At 42.4% G+C, this 18797-nt stretch overlaps 1 protein-coding gene across 5 annotated transcripts in view; it reads left to right on the forward strand.

The window, feature by feature from the left end:
- Positions 1-18797, forward strand: part of LOC103105950 (dentin sialophosphoprotein-like) — a 32848-nt gene that overhangs the window by 3284 nt on the left and 10767 nt on the right. Inside the window, exon 1 of one of the 5 annotated variants that reach the window (XM_056815480.1) lies at positions 13132-13434. The exons of 3 other annotated variants lie outside the window; for them this stretch is intronic. The gene's annotated coding sequence lies outside the window, so the exon portion shown is untranslated. Of the gene's footprint in view, positions 1-13131; positions 13435-16251; positions 16584-18797 lie in introns of those variants that run through there. One more of the 5 variants, XM_056815481.1, reaches the window with a different exon arrangement.

The raw sequence follows: 18797 nt of genomic DNA on the forward strand, positions 1-18797 counted from the left end.
CATGGACTAGATAGTCTACGCTAGAAGGTTGGTGATTTTTTGGTGGCCCCCACAGACCCAGTGGGGGGGGGGCGGTAGAGAGAACGCTGGCCCCCCAACCTTGTTAAACTAGGCCCGCTTCATTTTCCTCATCCGGAAGGGGAGCAATGAGAGGCGGGAGCTCCCAGGGTCGAAGGGATAAAAGGAAACAGTATCCTGCACTTGCTACGGAGGAGGGGCCTAGTGGATGTTTCTCCCCTCCCCCTCCAGAGGTTTGAGAATGAGCACCATGACAGGGCCGAGAGCATCTGCCCCTGCCTATGATGGGCATCTAGGCCCTGGCAGACAGTAGGACTTGCTCTGCAGTGGGAAGGGACGGAATGAAAGGGACTGCCTCAGCTTCCCATCCCAGCGACACAGAACCCTGTGGGGCCCATCCCCCATCGTCCTCCCAGGCACACTCCCTCCTTTCCCGCCCAATCTAGCCCTGCCAGGCCCCACGTGCCTTGGGGAGACTTCATTCTTGGGTTCTTAAATGTCCTCTATCTCTGCAGCCCTCTCTGGGAATGGCGGCACCAGTATAGCTATCGGCGCCCCAGGCTGCTGCCAGTCCGCCTCTCCCCCTCCCTCCCCCACCGCCTTTCCTCCTGGGAAGTTCACACTAGGCAGAGAACAACCCAGCATCCCAGGGACAGGGCGCTCCCGGGCTCCCCGTTCTCTGGGAATTCAGGTGGCTCATGCATAGCAGTCTTCTACCCAAACCGTGTCCCAATAATAGTGGACTTTAGCCCACAAAGTGACATCCTACCGAAGACCCTGCCCCTCAAGTGAACCTATTCCTGTCTAAATGAGGCGCAGCCACGGGTAGAGAACTTGGCCTCAGGGGCCGTTTTGGTCCCAAATCTAGCAGAATGTCCTTCAGTTCACGTCTTTGGCCTCACGTGGTTTGTCCCCTTTTACCTGGACAGACAAAAGTTGTTTCCTTCAGTGCAGGGACTGTTTGGGGTGTTGCTGGTTGATGGATTAATTTCTAGAGCAATGACTTGAGAGGAAGGATATGCATTGCTTCAGAGTAACCATATCTCATAGGGATAATGGACTGTGGAGTATCTCTAATGTATTTATTGCTGAAGCTTCTATTTGGCCAAGTCCTCCAAACCATGTCAGTACACGCTTTGATATTCAGTGACTATACTGTTGTTAGGAATAAAAATTAATGTGAAGGTGGATGGAGGGGGAAGATAGCCTTAAGATCTAGAAAGTAAGAAACTATTAAATTATATATTCTCATTTATTTGTATATCATTAAATTATATTAATAATAGTAGTACTTAATATTAAAGTAAATTATGTAAAATATATGGCCATATTTTCTAGCAACTCATATATATATATATATATATATATGAGTCACTAGAAAATTTGGATAAGATCTGACAAATGAATGAGGCTAAAGGCTTTTGAACTACTCAAAAGTCTCATAACTGTAGGGCATATTTTTTTCCCCAAAGAAAGTAGGAAAGCATTGGATGGATATGGTAAGCAAGGATGGGAGGATGAAAGAAAAGAAAGAATAGAGGAAAGGAAAGAGAGAGAAAAAGAAATGGAGAAAGAAAGGAAAGAATGAAATGAGGAAGGAATTTTATTTTAACAGAGAATGAGGTCTCATCAAAGTGATTATCATAAAATCAGCATTATATAAAGTGGAATCATGACTAGTTATAGCAAATTTCAAAACCAATATCAAGTTTAAAAAAAGCTAAAGTTGAAAAGAAGTTGTAAACATCAGCTTTAAAGTGACCTTTAATGCATGTGAAAAATTGATACCCAGAAAACAAAGTGGAAAAAGGCAAAGATATTTATTATCATGATTTCCTGCAAAAGTTTGACCAAGGGAAAATAGGAACCCCAGAAAGCCTAAAAAAACCCCACTAAAAGCCTCTTCCAACTACTCCTAGAAAAAAAGGAACTCTTTGTAATTTTTTTTTGCCTTCCTAGGATCTAGCACATGCCCTGGACCTAGTAGGTACTTAGTAACTGCTTGTGGAATTGAACTGAATTAGCCAGGAACATTTGACCTCTCTGCAAAGCGGAAAGATCTAGCCAAGGACAACTCCTGCTTAGAATACAGGCCCATTTATAAAACACTACAGAGGGGAAAGACGTCAGATCATAAGCAGAATCACCTTATAAAGTATGAAAATACAGTGGGAGAGAAAACAAGCCTCCAGAAAGCTTGGCATGAGACCCAGGCAAGCTGCATCATCTTCCCTGGAACATTTATAGACAAAGCTAGCACACATACAATAAATAGACGTAAAATGGAACAGATTTGTCCACATTTCTATAACAATCCACTTTCATCATAAGGGACAGAAAAATTTCCTCATTTGGAGCCCAACACCTCAGTCTTCATAATGCTATTTAAAGAAGCAGATTGCCATTTCAGAAAATTTTTAAGTTTGTAGAGAAGCAGAACAGAAGAAATTCATGTTGGTTGGGTGAGAGTCTTGAAAGAATGGAGGGATCACGTCACATAATAGTTCAAAGAAGGGGAGGAAGTAGCAAAATGGTGGAGAAAAAAATTCAAAATGTTATTGCCCCCAAAAGGCAATCAAGAGACAATAAATAGCTAGAAAAGAAAACCATGATCATCAAGAGTGAACCTGGCTTTGTTAAGAACATGCCCACCTGATTATTAACCTTATTTCCTTTTTAGTTACAGTTACTAAACTGCTGCCCAACAGCATTCTGTTCCAGTCCCTTATCATGGCATTGAGGGGGTCCCGAGTTCTTGAAGTTTATGCCTAGCCCCTTAATTCTGCAAATGGGGAAACCGAGGCCAAGAAAAATAAGTCAATTGCCAACAGTCACATTGGTATTAAATGGATGTGTTAGCACTTGAATCCAGATCCTCTGACTTCAAATTCTGAGCTTCATCATATTCCATAGTTTCTCCCTTAGCAATCTTGACATTCTCACTTAGATAAAATCAAAAGCAATTGAAAGGAGAAGCTAGGTGGCTCAGTGGACAGAGAGCCAGGCCTGGAGATGGGGGTCCTGGGTTCACATCTGGCCTCAGACACTTCCTAGCTGTGTGACCCCGGGCAAGTCACTAAACTCCCATTGCCTACTCTTGCTGCTCTTCTCTCTTGGACCCAATGTACAGTTGATTCTAAGATAGTAGGTGAGAGCTAAAAGAGAGGAAGGAAGGAAGGAAGGAAGGAAAGAAGGAAGGAAGGAAGGAAGGAAGGAAGGAAGGAAGGAAGGAAGGAAGGAAGGAAGGAAGGAAGGAAGGAAGGAAGGAAGGAAGGAAATGTATGGGGAAAGGATAAGAGAACAAACATTTATTAAATGCCTATTATGTACCAGGCACTGCCCTTTGCATTTTATGAATAATCTCAATTGATCTTCAGAACAACCCTAGGAGCCAGGTGCTATTATGATCATCATTTTACAGATGAAGAAAACAGTTACACAGCCAGAAAGTGTCTGAGATTAAATCTGAACTTGGATCCATCCAGTAGAATAGATATACCAACTTTGTGACTTTAATAAGAAGATACTAGGTTTATTGATTTATTGCTGATGTGGGAGTCATTCCTGAATCAACTCATTAAAGCAAAAGTAAAATTAATTCAAGACTAAAAGAAAGAGGAAAAGTGAGAAGAAAAGTGACATGCTGTGCAATTTTCAATGTCAACCTGACACTTAAATGAATTCCTGATACTGACAAATGGCAGATGGATAGAGGAAAGGACATTGATACTGTTTACAAAGATTTCATATGGAAGTTTAACCGGTATCAGTCAAATCTTGTAGAAAGGAGAACAATAAGGAGAATCTGTAGATGGAAAACTCTAGCCTAACTGATGAATCCCTGAACATGAGCAGTGACCCCAAGAGTTCTGTGGATGGGCCTGTTTAGCTCACCCCCTTGTGGCACCGTGTTCATGGGCGCCTGGGATCTGCTCACCCCAGAGGACTGTATTTATCAAAGGCTACTGCCTCCTTTTTTGCCTCAGGCCATGCCAATGAGCCCTCCACCTGAGGAGGACTGTTCTGGATTGTGATCCCAAAGATGGCTTCATTTCTCAGAATCAGAACAAGGCTAAGAAGTAAGATTGGAAATGAGACGGCAGCATACGTCTCCCTGTGTCCTTTTCCTAAGTGTTCTATCCGTGGTTTTTTATGCCAGGCATAGATGAAGTCTCTTCCTTGACATCCCAGCTCAGTTTGGCACAACTTCTAACGAGGAAGTGATCTCAGAATTCTAACTCACTGTCCTCATTTATAACGTGGACTTCCATCCACGCGGATACAGACCCAAGGTTAAAAAGAACACAGAGCTGTTGTTTTTTCTGTAGGCGGTTATTAACAAAATGCTTTTTAAAGTGCCATCTCTGATTATAGATTGGACAAAGGAGAGGAGTTCATGAGAGGAAATAAATTTAAGAGGCCTAAGGAGCTGTATTGAAAGCAAATTGGCATAAGCAAATTTAATCACACGGAACAAGAATTCCTATTAGAAGATGAGGTCCTCCAGTCTTGGTGATCATGGAGAGGGTTGTGTGGGTTGCATCCCATACAGGATCCCGCAAAGTCTCTTCAGTGAAATAGGTGATCACTCAAAAAAAAAACCAAACAAAAAAAAAACTGGCCTGATTATCCCCACAGTGGAAAAACCAAGTCATTGGAAAAATCAGTCAAAGATTAAACAACTCCTATGACAGAAGGAACTTGCAGACTAATGGAGGCAACACATACAAATAAAAAACCTTACACTTAACTACAAATGTATACAAAGGAGTTCAATATCAGATAGTTTGGGAGGATAGACATTGGTTGTTATGGGGATCTGGAAGGGCTTCTTGTAGAAAAGGGTGCCTTAGAGGGCAGCTGGGTAGATCTGAGGATTGAAATCCAGGCCCAGAGGTGGGAGGCCAAGGGTTCAAATCTGACCTCAGACACTTCCTGGCTGTGTGATCTTGGGCAAGTCATTTAACTAGCCTTTACCGTTCTTCTTCCTTGGAACCAATATACAGAATTGATTCTAAGGCAAATGACAAGGGGTTAAAAAAAAAGGCTTCAACTGAATTTTAAAGGAAGAGAGGGAGTTCCTTCCAGGCATGTGGAACAGAGTGTGCAAAGGCTTTGAGGTGGGAGATGGGAACAGAGGAACTCTGTTGTGAAGAGCAGAGATAAGGCTCATTTGGCCTGATTGCAAAGTGTGTGTGGCAGGGTCCAGTTACCTAAGGCTTTAAGGGCCAAACAGAGGAGTCCATTTCTCAGTAAAATATGAGATAAAAGTCTTCTCAGAGGATGAGAACAGGATGTTGTGTGAAACTTGCTAAGAAGAGGGAAAGTTTTGAACATTCTCTGTAGGAAATGAGATAAAGAATCATTTAGAAGAGAGTAGGAAACTTCATCAAGGTCCGAGTTGAGATTATATAAATTTGTAGTAATCTTAGTACCATTGTGTGATTGTTACGTGTTCTATATATGAATAGAGAATTGGGCCAGGACTGATGAGGAAGAAATTCATACCGATGCCTCTGGCATATTTTGCAATGCTTTTAATAACCCTCACTTTCCCCTGAAACAAGAGTCTCTCTCTATATATATATGTTTATTGATGTTTTCTGATTTTGCTTGTCAAGTCAGCAAGCTTTTATTAAACACTTACTATATGGCAGGCACCATGCTTAAAACCCATATAAGCAGAAATAAAGTCAATCTTCACCCTCAAGGAGTTTGCATTCTAATGTTGGGGAACTATAACAATATATTTTATATATGATTTATATAATATATATGTGTGTGTGTTTGTATACGGAAATTGGGGAGATGTGGAAGGATGAAGTCCAGGGAATCAAGAGTAGAGCTTAGAGAAGGCCCTGATCATTTCCAGCCCCACTCCCTCCCCTGCCCAGAAAGTCTTTCTTTGTAACAGCATTCTTTTTTTTTTAAGTTTATTATATAATTAATTAATTTAGAATATTTTTCCATGGTTACATGATTCATGTTTTTTCCCTCCCTCCTCCCACAGCCAACAAGCAGTTCCACTGGGTTTTATGTGTGTCATTGATCAAGATCTATTTCCGTATTATTAGTATTTGCACTAGAGTGATCCTTTAGAGTCTACCTCCCTAATCATATCCCCATCAAACCAGGTGACTTATGAGAAAGAACACTATCCCCATCCAGAGAAAGAACTGTGGGAGTAGAAACACAGAAGAAAAACAAGCATTCTTTTTTAAAGTTAGCCACACCAGTACTTTGACTCTGTTCAGTAACACCTGCAACATTACCTACCCATAGCCTCACCTGTTCCATGAAAGGAGAAAAGGTAGATTTTCTCAGCTCTTTGCCAAGGTCAAGCTTGGCCATTATAATTGCAGAATATTGTTTCATTGCATTGTTTTTCTGTTTATGTGTGTATCTGTATATTTACATAAATACATATTTATATCTACATATAAATATTTATTATCATATATACACATAAAAACAGTGTTGAAAGAGGGAGAGAGGATTTTTATAAGGGATTAAGAGATTGGGGTCAGTTGGATTCAATCAAATTACTCACCATCACCCATTCCATGTGAAGTAAACAAGATGCCAAGCCTGATAACTTTTTATATATTCATATACATATATACACATATACATATATAAATATATATGAAAATATATATTTGGTGTATTCTAATTTCCACTTGGTTTGACAGGAAGTCCATTCAGGTTGGTTGAGGGATTTGGCCATGCCTTTAGACACGTTTAAGTCATGGAGCTAATTTTGAATTGTGTCCAGCAGCTTAGCAGTAGAAACCTGTAGTCAAGTCATTGGGAAAGAATCGGTGGGAGAGGGAAAAGGGAAGAAACCCCACTCCCCCTTAGCCTCATCTGGTGTCTCCCCCCATTTACCCCTGGTGGAAAGAAGGAAGAAAATGAGCATTTATTAAGTACCACTGTGTATCTAGCACTATATTAAGCGCTTCGTAAATATCTCATTTGACCCTCAAACAACACTGGGAAATAGGTCCCATTATTATTCCCATTTTATATTTGAGGGAACTGAGGCAGCAAGAGATTAAGTGATCTACCCACAGTCACATAGCTGAAAAGTATCCGAGGCCACATTTGAATTCAGTACTTCTTGACTCCAAGGCCAATACTCCATCCACTTTGCCGCCAGGTACACCAGGACCTTGTGAACTTTGAAGGGCCATGAGGACTTGGGACTTAGTGTTTTTCCCATCAGCTTCCCCAGAGGAACGGACAGCGGTGACTGCATCAGGAACCAAAATCAGACGATGCAAATGCAAGGCTCTACGGGGAGCCCAGCGGAAAAGCCCAATGCTTCTGAGGGAATTTTTTTTTAAATTAAGACTATTTAATTAATTCATTTAGAATTTTTTCCCAAGGTTGCATGATTCATGTTCTTTCCCACCCCCCTCCCATAGCCAAAGAGCAATCCCACTGGGTTTTACATGTGTCATTGATGAAATACTATTTCCATATTACTAATATTTGCACTGGGGTGATCTTCTAGAGTCTACCTCTGAGGAAAACATTTTGAGGTTATTTCAGAGAGGAGGAAAAGACTTTGAGGAGCTGCCACTTAGCCCCTTTGCCACAATCGTGCCGTCTAGACTTAAGCCCGTTTCCTCCTCCACTCTGTTTGTGGGAGAATGTGGGGGTGTTTTAAACCACCTGTAAAAGCTAATTTAGTATTGCTGACTAATTGTCATCAAGCAATGATGGAGAGGAGAAGCATGCCGGAGGGAGCCGAGATTCATAGCAGGAGACCAAACGTCCCCTTTATGGGAGGGACCGCTAGGCCGAGCTCTGGCGACTCAAGCCGTCCTCACAAGTCAAGTGAGCACCTGCTCACCTTCCCTTTTCATCAGTTCCCAGCTTCCGCTGAGGTCCTCATCCTCATCATTTCTGCTGGCACGATGATATTCCGCCGTGGTCGCCCTCCACGCTTGGTTTGGCCACCCCTTCATATCTTGTTCCCCGTTTTTAAGCCGCAATGTTTGCTTGACTCCACGTGGAGGTGAAACCCTCGCCTCCAGAGGATCACAATTGGGGGTGACAGCCCTAGAGCACCTGCTCACCTTCCCTTTTCATCAGTTTCCCAGCTTCCACTGAGGTCCTCATCCTCATCATTTCTGCTGGCACGATGATATTCCGCCGTGGTCGCCCTCCACGCTTGGTTTGGCCACCCCTTCATATCCTGTTCCCCGTTTTTAAGCCGCAATGTTTGCTTGACTCCACGTGGAGGTGAAACCCTCGTCTCCAGAGGATCACAATTGGGGGTGACTCGGAGCAGTTGATGCAAAGGTGCGTGGCAGGATCAAATGATATAGCAAACGTCAGAGAGACAGAGAAGCAGGAAAGGAGGTGGGCTGGCCAGATGGTGACCACAGGAGACACGGCCTGTGAGCTTCGGGCTCCCTGGGGCTAGATTAGGTGTGCATTTCCACCTGGTGACCAGGGAGACACCTGACTTGGGCCTGCTTCCTGTGCATTTTTGCAGCCCAAAGTTAGTTGCTGGGTGCTGAAAGGAGCTTTACTGAACCTAAATTCCATGTTGCTTCTCCATTTATTTATGAGTAGTTCATTAGTGGGTAGTTTATGCGCTTTTGATAAACCTGGTAGTTAAATTTAAGGTGAGTGGGACGGAGTGAGCCCTGGCTAGCTGTAATAGGTCTGTTTATTTCTTCATTTTGATTAAATAAATGTTTATTAAGTACCGCCTAAGTTCAGGGTAAGACAGTAGAAGTAAAAAGACTAGATTTGGAATCAGAAAGACCCGAGTTCAAATCCAGCCTCTGACACTAGCTAAGTGACCATGGGGAGGCCTCTGAGCTTCAGGCAACTCCCTAAGACTCCTCTGCTGTTTTATATTTCGAGTTTGCTCGACAACAAAATGATAGGGCCTCGACAAACTGATGTATGTTCGAGGCGCCTCGCTCCTGGGGTAGCTACATTCTTCCTTTTTCAATACTTGCCACCAGGCAGCCATCTGGTCATAATTCCAAGTATAGTGTGTATCTCCATAGTTACTCTTCAAGCTCCTGTTGCCATAGTGATAGTTTCATGTCTTTCTCAGGATTTAGCGCTTCTATCAAGCCTCAAATAAATGATGACAAATGTTCCAAACCTAGTTATCTAGAACTCTGAGTTTAAGAGTCCCCGTGTTTATCCACTCTGAATGAACAGGATGTGGAAGAAAGGGGATAAAAGCATCCTGTTCAGTGAAGATTCCTATAGCTTCCATCTTTCTTTTTTCTTTCCCTGAAGGAAAAAGTCTACATGAACTCTGAGAGGTTCTAGAGTTTCAGGCAAAAGAGAATTTAACCAACATGGAGTACAACGGAAATAATGGTGGCTTTCCAGCTGAGGATTGGGGTTCAAATCACTCCCTTTGGGACCCCAGCCTTTAGTTTCTTCCTTTGTAAAATGAGATTGGACCAGATGCTGCAGAAGGGCATTCTGAGTCTGGAGCTATGATCCTATAATACTCCTCCCAACAAGGGGCTCGTCTGTGCTCCCTGGGATCTCTCTCAAAGGGATCCTCTGTCTTTGCTGTTTCCATCTCTTTCCTACTCTCAGTATCTGGCACAGACTGGGAGGAGGAGGGAGGCCTAGAGAACCGAGAGAAGGGACCGTGGTTGGACCTGGGGTATTCGACTAGATACATATGTGTGTGTATATTTATACATTTATATTAATTTCATTTACACATTAATTATAATTATATTTATTAATTATAAATATGTTGTTATAGAATATATTTGTAAATATAAGTTTAAAAATAATAAAGTAAATATATACATCCACATGTCAATAAATATCACATATACACATGGAATATAGTATTGCACAGTGTTCTATATTACATGTACCTGTGTGATACCACACACATTTTACACAGACGCACATCTTTCTACACCTTGAGCTGGAGCTGAGCCAGATGCGTCTGATCTAAGAGAGCTGCAGAATTCAGACACAGTTTCTGACACTTTTCAGTTTAAAAACAGGGTAGACCAGAGCAAAGCAGTTTGGTGTGTTTGGCTTGAAGTCCAGAGGCCTCGGTTCTTGGTTCTAACTCGACTATTAACTTGAAATATGATCTTAGATGATCCACTCAATTCCTCTAACTTGTTTCTGTGTCTGAAAGATAGAGAGAATAATGCTTGTCTTGCATCCTCCTTTAGGGAGGTTTTCAAGTTAAAATAAATTTTAGGACTACTTGAAGCTTTTTTCTTTTTCTTCCTTCTTTTTTTTAAACACTTAAAGTCTGTCTGAGAATCAATACTTGATTCTTGGATTCAATCAATTGATTCAATCAATCAATTCAATTCAATCAATCAACAATTGATTCCAAGGCAGAGGAGCAGTAAGGGCTAGGCAATGGGGGTTGAATGACTTGCCCATACAGCTAGGAAGTGTCAGAGGCCAAATTTGAACCTAGGACCTCCTATCTCTAGGCCTGACTTTCAATCTGCCAAGCATCTAGCTACCCCCAACTACTTGCAACTTTTAATAATAATAATTGCTAGCTTTTATATAGTGCTTTGAGGTTTACAAGAATATTTTACAAATATTTCATTTTATTCTCATACTAACCTTAAGAAAGTGTTATTATAATTCCCATTTTGCAATTGAGGAAACTGAGGCAAAGTGATTTGCCTAGGGTCACACAGTCATTGTCTGAAGCTGCATTTAAACTTCAGTCCTCCTGATTGCAGAACTACCTCACAACCTCAGTTTTCAAAAATGGACTTTCCAGACCCCAGAAACTTTCCCTCACACAGCATTTCCATTTCTAGCTTCTTGGAGGGATTTCAGGCTTCCAGGATGTTCTTCCTTCTACTTCCTTCAAAGCTCAACAGAGATAATACCTTTTACTCTAAGCCTTTCTTGGCTTTCTTGGCTGTTCTTCTCTCTGGGAAATTATCATTGGATCCTGAATTCAGAACTGGAAGAGACTTTAGGCAGTCATCTGGCCCAACCTTCACATTTAGCACATGAGGAAAATGAAGTCCAAGGACCTGCCCCTGGTCACACAGATGGAAAGTGGCAGGCCTGGGACTCCAATCTAGGTGCTCAGATTTCCATCCTTTACTCTTTCTCCTGTGCCATAATCCCATTCTGCTGATAGAGACTCATAAAGACAATTAACAGTGGGGTCCTAACCTCATGGAATCAAGTGGGGAAATTTGGCAAATACATAAATATCTTATAATTATACATTAGAATGCATTCAATTCATCAAACATTTATTAAGCATCTACTAGGTGCCAGGCACTATGCTAAGTGCTGAGGATGCAAAAAGAAAAAAAAAAGACAGTCCCTGCCCTCAAAAAGTTTATAATAAAGTGGGAAAGACAACACACAAAGTAGGGGAAGGATATACTGTGGGGCATCTTGTTCTGTAGAGCTGAAACCAGGAAGAGCTACAAATCTGTACTTCTTGTTTTAAATAGAGGGGAGAGGAGGCTGAAGGAGATGGTATCCAAGGAAGTTAGCATTGTGGTGATGAGATTAGAAGCATTCTAATATAAATGCAATTATGAATATAATAATTATAAAGGAATTCTTTCTCCCCAAGCTGTAAAACATGAGTTTTGAAAGGAGCTTCAAAAAAACCTTTTAAAACAAAACAAAATGAATCAGGGCAATTTAAAATTTAATTTTAATATAATAGATCCAGCCTAAAATTTCCAAAGCTAATCAAATTCTTTATAAAAGACTCTTTGTGAAGTTCTCATTGTTCATATGCATAACAATACAGCATGTTTCTTTTAAAAGATTAACATGTAAAATGTTGCTAAAATAACTTATCTACATATTTTGCTTAACAAACTGGGATTCCAGAATAAATGGCCTCAACTAATAACATTGAGTTCATTTGCTTCTGCTGGAATGGTAGAGATTTCTCCAGTCATTGAGCCAAGTTGGTTTGGGATGTTTCTTTAAACAGCTTCATCAAGCAGTCTAATATTGCTTCTTCACACCCTAAAAACCCTTTGGTGTTGTCACGAGTACAGTCATCATTACAACTATGAAAGGTCTAATTTGTGTCAAGTATGCCAAAAGGCAATCGATTTCTCCATGCAGCTGACCAGGCTTGCCTCATAGCAAACTGACACAGTCCCAGTATACCTTGCAGCACAAACCACTGAGAGGTACACCAGATAGCGTGGCATCCCTTGCAAGATGGCCCATGCCACAGGATCAGCCTGACCATGGCTGCCTCCCACTTTGTCAGTAGGTACAGAAGGTAGAAACATTTCAGATCTTTAATGCAATTCACTGTTCTCTTTCCCAAGGTAGGAGCCCTTAGGCCAAGGGCAAGCAAAGAAATTCAAACAAAATAGATGACCCTGGATTAGGAAAATAAAATGGAATGGGATTTCCTATAAAAAACAAAGAGCACAAGGAGACTTACATGAATTGATGCAGGAAGCAGGTAGAACAGGGAAAACAGTATAAACCATCAAAGCAGCCGTGTAAATTCCTGGGGAGACTGAAATGTCAAAGGCTGTGTGGTTGTGAGGATGAGGCTTGCTTTGGAAGAGGAGATAGCAGAAGGCACCTCCCAGGTTTTCAGAGGTTGGGTGCTATGGACCGGGGAACATTGAACACATTGTCAGATTCCATGGATGCATTGTAGAATTTTTGCTGAAATATTTTTCTTTTCTTTTTTACACTCTATTTATAAGGAATGGCTTTCCAGTGGATGGAAACTGAGGGCCATCATTAATGCTGTTTAATTCATATATTCTATCTCATGCTATCCCAATTTTACAAAGAGTCTAGTGGCATTCATATGTCAACAAAATGAGAGATTTTGGACCCAGGCAAATATATGCCTAGTTTTCAAATAGTCGTGATGACTTTGAAATATATATGGAATTAGCAAATGGAATGTCTCTTATAATTTTGTATACCAAGTCATGTTTTTGGTCAAATAAAAATAGGAAACAAAAACACCCAAAAGGAACTCTGCAGTCCACATATTAGCTTAGTTTTAAAATGTAACATTGTGTTTTTATGGGTTTTTTTTTTAATTTTGTTAAATATTTCCCAGTTATACTTTAATCTGATCCTGGTTACACGCAGGAATGTTGTGGGTTCATTGGCTGCGTGTTTGATACTTCTGTCTTAGAGAAAGGAAGGAGCAAGGGGACAGGCACCATCCCTTTGGTCTCCAACCCTTCAACTGGCATAGAAAATGCAACAATTCCTAGGACCTTTTGTCCAGAGCAACAGGAAGGAAATGCCTTTGTCAAACTAAAATACAAATGCATCTGTGCGTGTGTATCTGTGCGTGTGTATATATCTTCATAGTAAGTATTTTCTTCACACACTATCATTGTGTGTGTGTGTAGCCAGGTACGGACTTCTCCGATCTCTGACCTTCTTCCTCAACTTCAGGTGAGTCCGTCGAAGGTTAAATTTAATTTTTTGTTATCATAAACTTGACATCATCAACAAGCGTGTCTATATGTACAGAACAGAAAAAAAGATTGTACATGAAACCATAAATCTCTAGTATGTACAATGACATAATCTTGTAAATGGTAGCTAGTTGGCATAGGAGAGAGAATGCCAGACTTGAGAGTCTGCAAGGTCTGAGGCCATAGCTTGCTGTGTGACCCTGGGCAAGCCTCAGTTTCCTGATCTGTAAGATATGGATTATTATAGCATCTACCTCTCAGGGTTGTTAGGAAGATAAAATGGGATATTCTGCAAGCACCTTAAGGTGCTAGATAAAGGTTGGCTATTATTATGTACAACTTGCATTTTTTAAGACTATCATACATTCAACGTGCCATTGTCAAAGATATTTTCTTCTTTTTTTTTTTAATGCTACAAAGACCCTTTCTTTGTTCTTAGCATCACCATTACTAAATATCTCTTCCCATTCTTCCTCACCACAAAGTACATGATTACATCATTGGATACCTGAGTCATATTATTTATTGTTTTGGGAGTAGGTTGTCTTTCCTTTTTTAAAATTTAGAATATTTATCCATGGTTATATGATTTGAGTCATATTGTTAAAAGAAAATCTTTACCATCAATAATGAAGCAAATGCAGAAAGAGACAATTTTAAAGGAGTTTATGGTAGCACCCAGGGTAAAATTTGCTCATTTAATGCAGCAGCCAGGCAATGATTTCAAACTGCCCTCTGCTTTTATTGACAACTTTTTGTAATAAAAGTAAGACAATTCTATTAGATTCATGTTCTAGAGAGGGAATGGAAATGTCCTGGCTCTGTGACTCTGGGCAAGTCACTTGACTCCAGTGCCTCTTCCTTACCACTCTTCTGCCTTGGGACTGATGCTTACTATATATCCATTCTGAGGCAGAAGGTAAGGGTTTGGAAGGAAAGAAAGGGAGGAAGGAAGAAAGAAAGAGAGGAAGGAAGGAAGGAAGGAAGGAAGGAAGGAAGGAAGGAAGGAAGGAAGGAAGGAAGGAAGGAAGGAAGGAAGGAAGGAGAGGAAGGAAGGAAAGAGGAAGGGAAGGCAGGCAGGAAAGAGGGAAGGAAGGAAAGATGGAAGGAAAGAAGTGTGGAGTGGAATTGCAGGGGGAGTTGCAGCTCTCTGAATCATGGGAGTATTTCTCAAATGAGCACTTAATCAGTTTTGGTTCAGGAAGGTGCAAGGCCAGAGCCACAGTCTTGGGAACCATTTTCTGGATAGGAGTTTCCCTCTATCTTGAGGCTCCATGACCTCCTCACTGGACTCTTTGTACTGTCATTTTCCCGGACTTCATTTTCTTAACCCTTGAAATGCTGATTGCAAGTCAATTGAGAATTAATAATAAGGCAAGATGTTTGGCCACTTTTAAAGGCCTACTAATAATTAGAAGGGGGGTTGGATAGGGGAAGGGTCTATTCACTTCCGGGAGAGGAAGTCTCTACTGCTTGTTATGCCCTCAAGGGCCCAGCCAAGCTAAGCTACATGGGAGAGTTATAAGGATAATTGATCCGTCCTAATGCTAACCATAACTACACTACTGAGGATAAATTTTACTGGGCACAGAAGGGAGGGGGAAGCTAGTATCTTCTCAGACAGTTTACAATCCCATTTCAAAAAGGAGATCACAGTGTCTGTAGCTGCCCTTAGATTAGCTCTTGTGGGGACCCCCCTTACAAGAGGAAAAGGCTCTGGGGAATCTTGGCTTCCCTCCAGTTAACTTGTCAGGAGTGCCTGGATTCTGGGTCCCGCCATTGGGTGCTAACCGTACTTGGGGTGGGGCACCCCGTTGGCTTCATGTCGCTCCTCTCTTCCCCATGGCATCATTCTAATGTCTGCTGCGGATCACTGGGGAGCTGCCTTGCCCCAAGGGAGGCGCTGTACCCCAGTGGGCACACAGGAAAAACAGACTCGAGAGCCAAGAGCTCAGCCATTGGGGGGGAGGGGGATCCCCCAGCTCCTGGAACCTGTCCCAGGCATTCTGGAGGGATTCCCCAGGGGTAGGGACGCGGCTGAAGTAGGGAGGAGCCCGGGGCAGCCCTGGGGACCTTGAGAGTGCAGACGCCCCCTCCCTACCCGGAGGAAGGCCTGAGGGAAGCTGCTTTGAAGGCTTCCGCCCTAAGGGGGTGGGCTTCCACGCCCGCTAGTATGTGCCTGGCCCCCTGGCGGAAGCGCAGGGTTCAGAAGGCCTTTTCCTTTCCAAACAACCACGTTCTGTCGTGGGGATGGCGCGTATCCACGTCCCATGAGCCGCCCCCTCTGACCCCAAGCCCTGTTTCACGGTGGCCCGCCAACATGCCTGAAGGCTAAACGAGGCAAGGATTGTGCACGGCTGCCGATCTTTCCCCATAAAAGTGGAGTGGGAGGATTCCCTCTTCCAGCCCAGGCCCTACAAGTTGATGCCATAATTAAGTGAGCCTTATTGATGGCCGAAGAATAATCCCACGCGTGTTGAATGTCTGCCCCCACGCCCACCAGGGCCGTTCTTTCCCCCGAGACAAAGGGGCACGGCCACCTATTCAGCATCCAGTTAAAGGCCCGCTAGGCCTGTTGGCTCAGTGGCCCGGAAGTGTTGGGCTCCCCCATACCCCGCCATCAAAAATGCACAAGGGGGCGTGGGGGTGGTAAAGGACAAATAACAAATGCGGGGCGGAGGTGAGGGATTCAGCCCCAGTCATCAGCGTCAGATAAACCAGTGACCAAAAAAAAAAAACGCCCTCGGCTTCCTCGGGGCAGCGGGACGGAGGTCGGTCAGTCGTGGTGGGCATCACGCTGGACCGCTGTATCCAGATCTTCAGCCCGGGGACCTGGGGAGTCAGGCCGTGCTAGGAGGGCTGGCAGCGAATGTCTCCAAATGATAGATCCGCACCCGAGGCCCGGGCCCAGAAGAATGCACCGACCCTTCCAGACGCACAGTTTGTGCCAAGGCTGTCTCCGTCCAGACCTGGGAAGGAGACCTAGACAGAGATCACATGGCCAGGCTCCCGTCCGGGGGGCTAGCTCCCTGTAGTGGTTGATGGCCTACCGGATAACATTTCAAAGGTTGAAAATCCACAATCCTGCCTACTTGTGATTTCCACACTGGAACAATACAAGGGAAAGTACGTGAGGCCATTTTTTTTCTCCCCTGAAGTGTCTTAACTAACCCACTTTAGCCCTTCAACTGGCTCTGAGGATTGTGTGTGTGACATGGGGCATATTTTATTCCAAATTTATTTGGAATTTTTAGTCACTTATTCCAAATTTATTGTAATTTTTTATTCCAAATTTATTTGGAATTTTAATTTATTTTAATTTATTTGGAATTTTATTTTAGTTTTATTTATTCCAAAACATTTGGAAAGTTGGTTAATATTTCTGTAGCAAAATGTGGTCCTTGGTCACAGTAGTCCGCAACAGGCCAACCACGATGTTACATCTTATCCAGTTTCTTGCTATACTCCTTTTCTGTGCCAGTGTGCCAGTGGGAATGCTTCTACCCAGTGCCTCAGTTTGTCTACACACCCCAAGGTCCATGTCTTCTGGCAATTCAGTGGGCGCCCATTTTCACATCCCCTGCCCCTTTGATCACAGCTTTTCTTTTCCTCCACGAGGAATTAGATTCTTGACAAGAAAGGCAGCTAGAGAAGGCATGAAGGGCCTCTGAATAAACCCTGTGGGCAGCCATGACTGGGGAATGGGTGGCCCAAGGGTCCCAGTTCCCATTTGGCTTGAGGCCAAGCAGAGATGAGAAGGTGCTTACAGACTAGGAGACAGGTCCATCCCACCCACAGGACTAACAGGACATGCAGAACCCTAGGTGGACAAAGAAACCCAAGTCGGCTGCCAGTCTCTGTCTGCAGGGGTCTGGCGCCCCCCTCCTGGGCCTCTGTCAAACAGGTGCCTGGGGATCAGTTCCTGGTCACTTGCAGAGATTTCTCTAGATCTGCTGCTAAGTGCTGCTAGTGATCATCAGACTTTGCACAATTTAGTCAAACGGGACAGAATCTAATCAGATTAGGCTTTCATTAATTAGTCCGTGTGATGAAAATCCATCCAGCCTTTATGAAACTAATTCTATTCTTGAAAGGGCTTCTTGAGTTCCTGACTTGGAAAATGAATATTTCTGTCTCTCTTCATAGCACAGATACTTCAAAATAGGGGGGTGGGGAAGACATGAATTTTCAAATTCTTTACAATTATTCATGCAATTTTACATGTCAAACCCTTAATCCGGATATTTTGAGAGCTTATTTCTAAACATACTCCAAACCAGTACAACTCGTTTTGAAACATTTTGAAAGCTTTTCTTTTTATAATTCTAATCCTCAGCTTTCTAACAGCTTCATCTTGATGCTTTCTCTTGAAGTTTACTACTCTAGGAAATTTTTTATAGTTCTTATTGTTATTTTAATTATCATATGAATTACATTTGAAATAATTGTATGTTTTTTTAATTAATAGAATTTATTTACAAGTGTCTCAGACCTTCCTTTCCTTCCCCACATCTTAGGAGTCATTCTCTGGGAGACAGATATGTGTATATAAGCTATGTCTTTCTTGTTTGCATTTTTCAGTTCTTTCTCCAGAGGTACCATTCACATTTTATCTTCAAGTTTTAAATCTGTGGCTGTATATAATGTTTAACTGTTCATTATTCTATACTGTCCAAGTTTTTTTTTTTGTTTGTCTTAAATTAATCTGTTCATTGTTTCTTATGGCACAGTAGTATTCCATCACAATCATGTACAACTTGTTTAGCCATCCCCAAATAGATGGGCATCCCCTCATTTTCCAGTTCTTTGCCACCAGAAAGAGAGTGAGTTGTATCTGATTCTTTTTGATCCCATGGACTATAGTTGTCCATAAAGTTTTGTTGGCAAGGAGAGTGGAGTGGTTTGCCATTTTCCTTCTCCAGTGAATCCTTTTTGTCAGGCCATCAGAAATTAAGTGACTCACCCAAGTTAACATAGCTAGGATGTGTCTGAGATGAGATTTGAATCCAGGCTTATTACTCTTAACCACTGAGCCATAGCTGCCTCAGGCTTTGATGAAAGCCTGCTAATTTATATAAACTATTCATTCTGCTAAACCCTTTCCAAACCTGAAAAAAAAAAAGAAAAAGAAAGGAAAATCCTTTTCTTATCTTATTCTCTGTGGTATCCAGCCTGACTAGGGTTGTGAAGAAATAGACGGTCTAACATCATTTCAGAGGCCTATTATGGTCCTTTTTGAGGGAGACCAAAGCTGCCTTTTCTGTTGCCCAGGTTAGTCAGGGCCAGGCCCTACCCTGGTTGGCACAGAGAACTAGGAAAAAGAGATGGGAATTAACTCGG

The sequence above is a fragment of the Monodelphis domestica genome, chromosome 2, assembly GCF_027887165.1.
Source record: "Monodelphis domestica isolate mMonDom1 chromosome 2, mMonDom1.pri, whole genome shotgun sequence".
Taxonomy (NCBI): Eukaryota; Metazoa; Chordata; class Mammalia; order Didelphimorphia; family Didelphidae; genus Monodelphis; species Monodelphis domestica.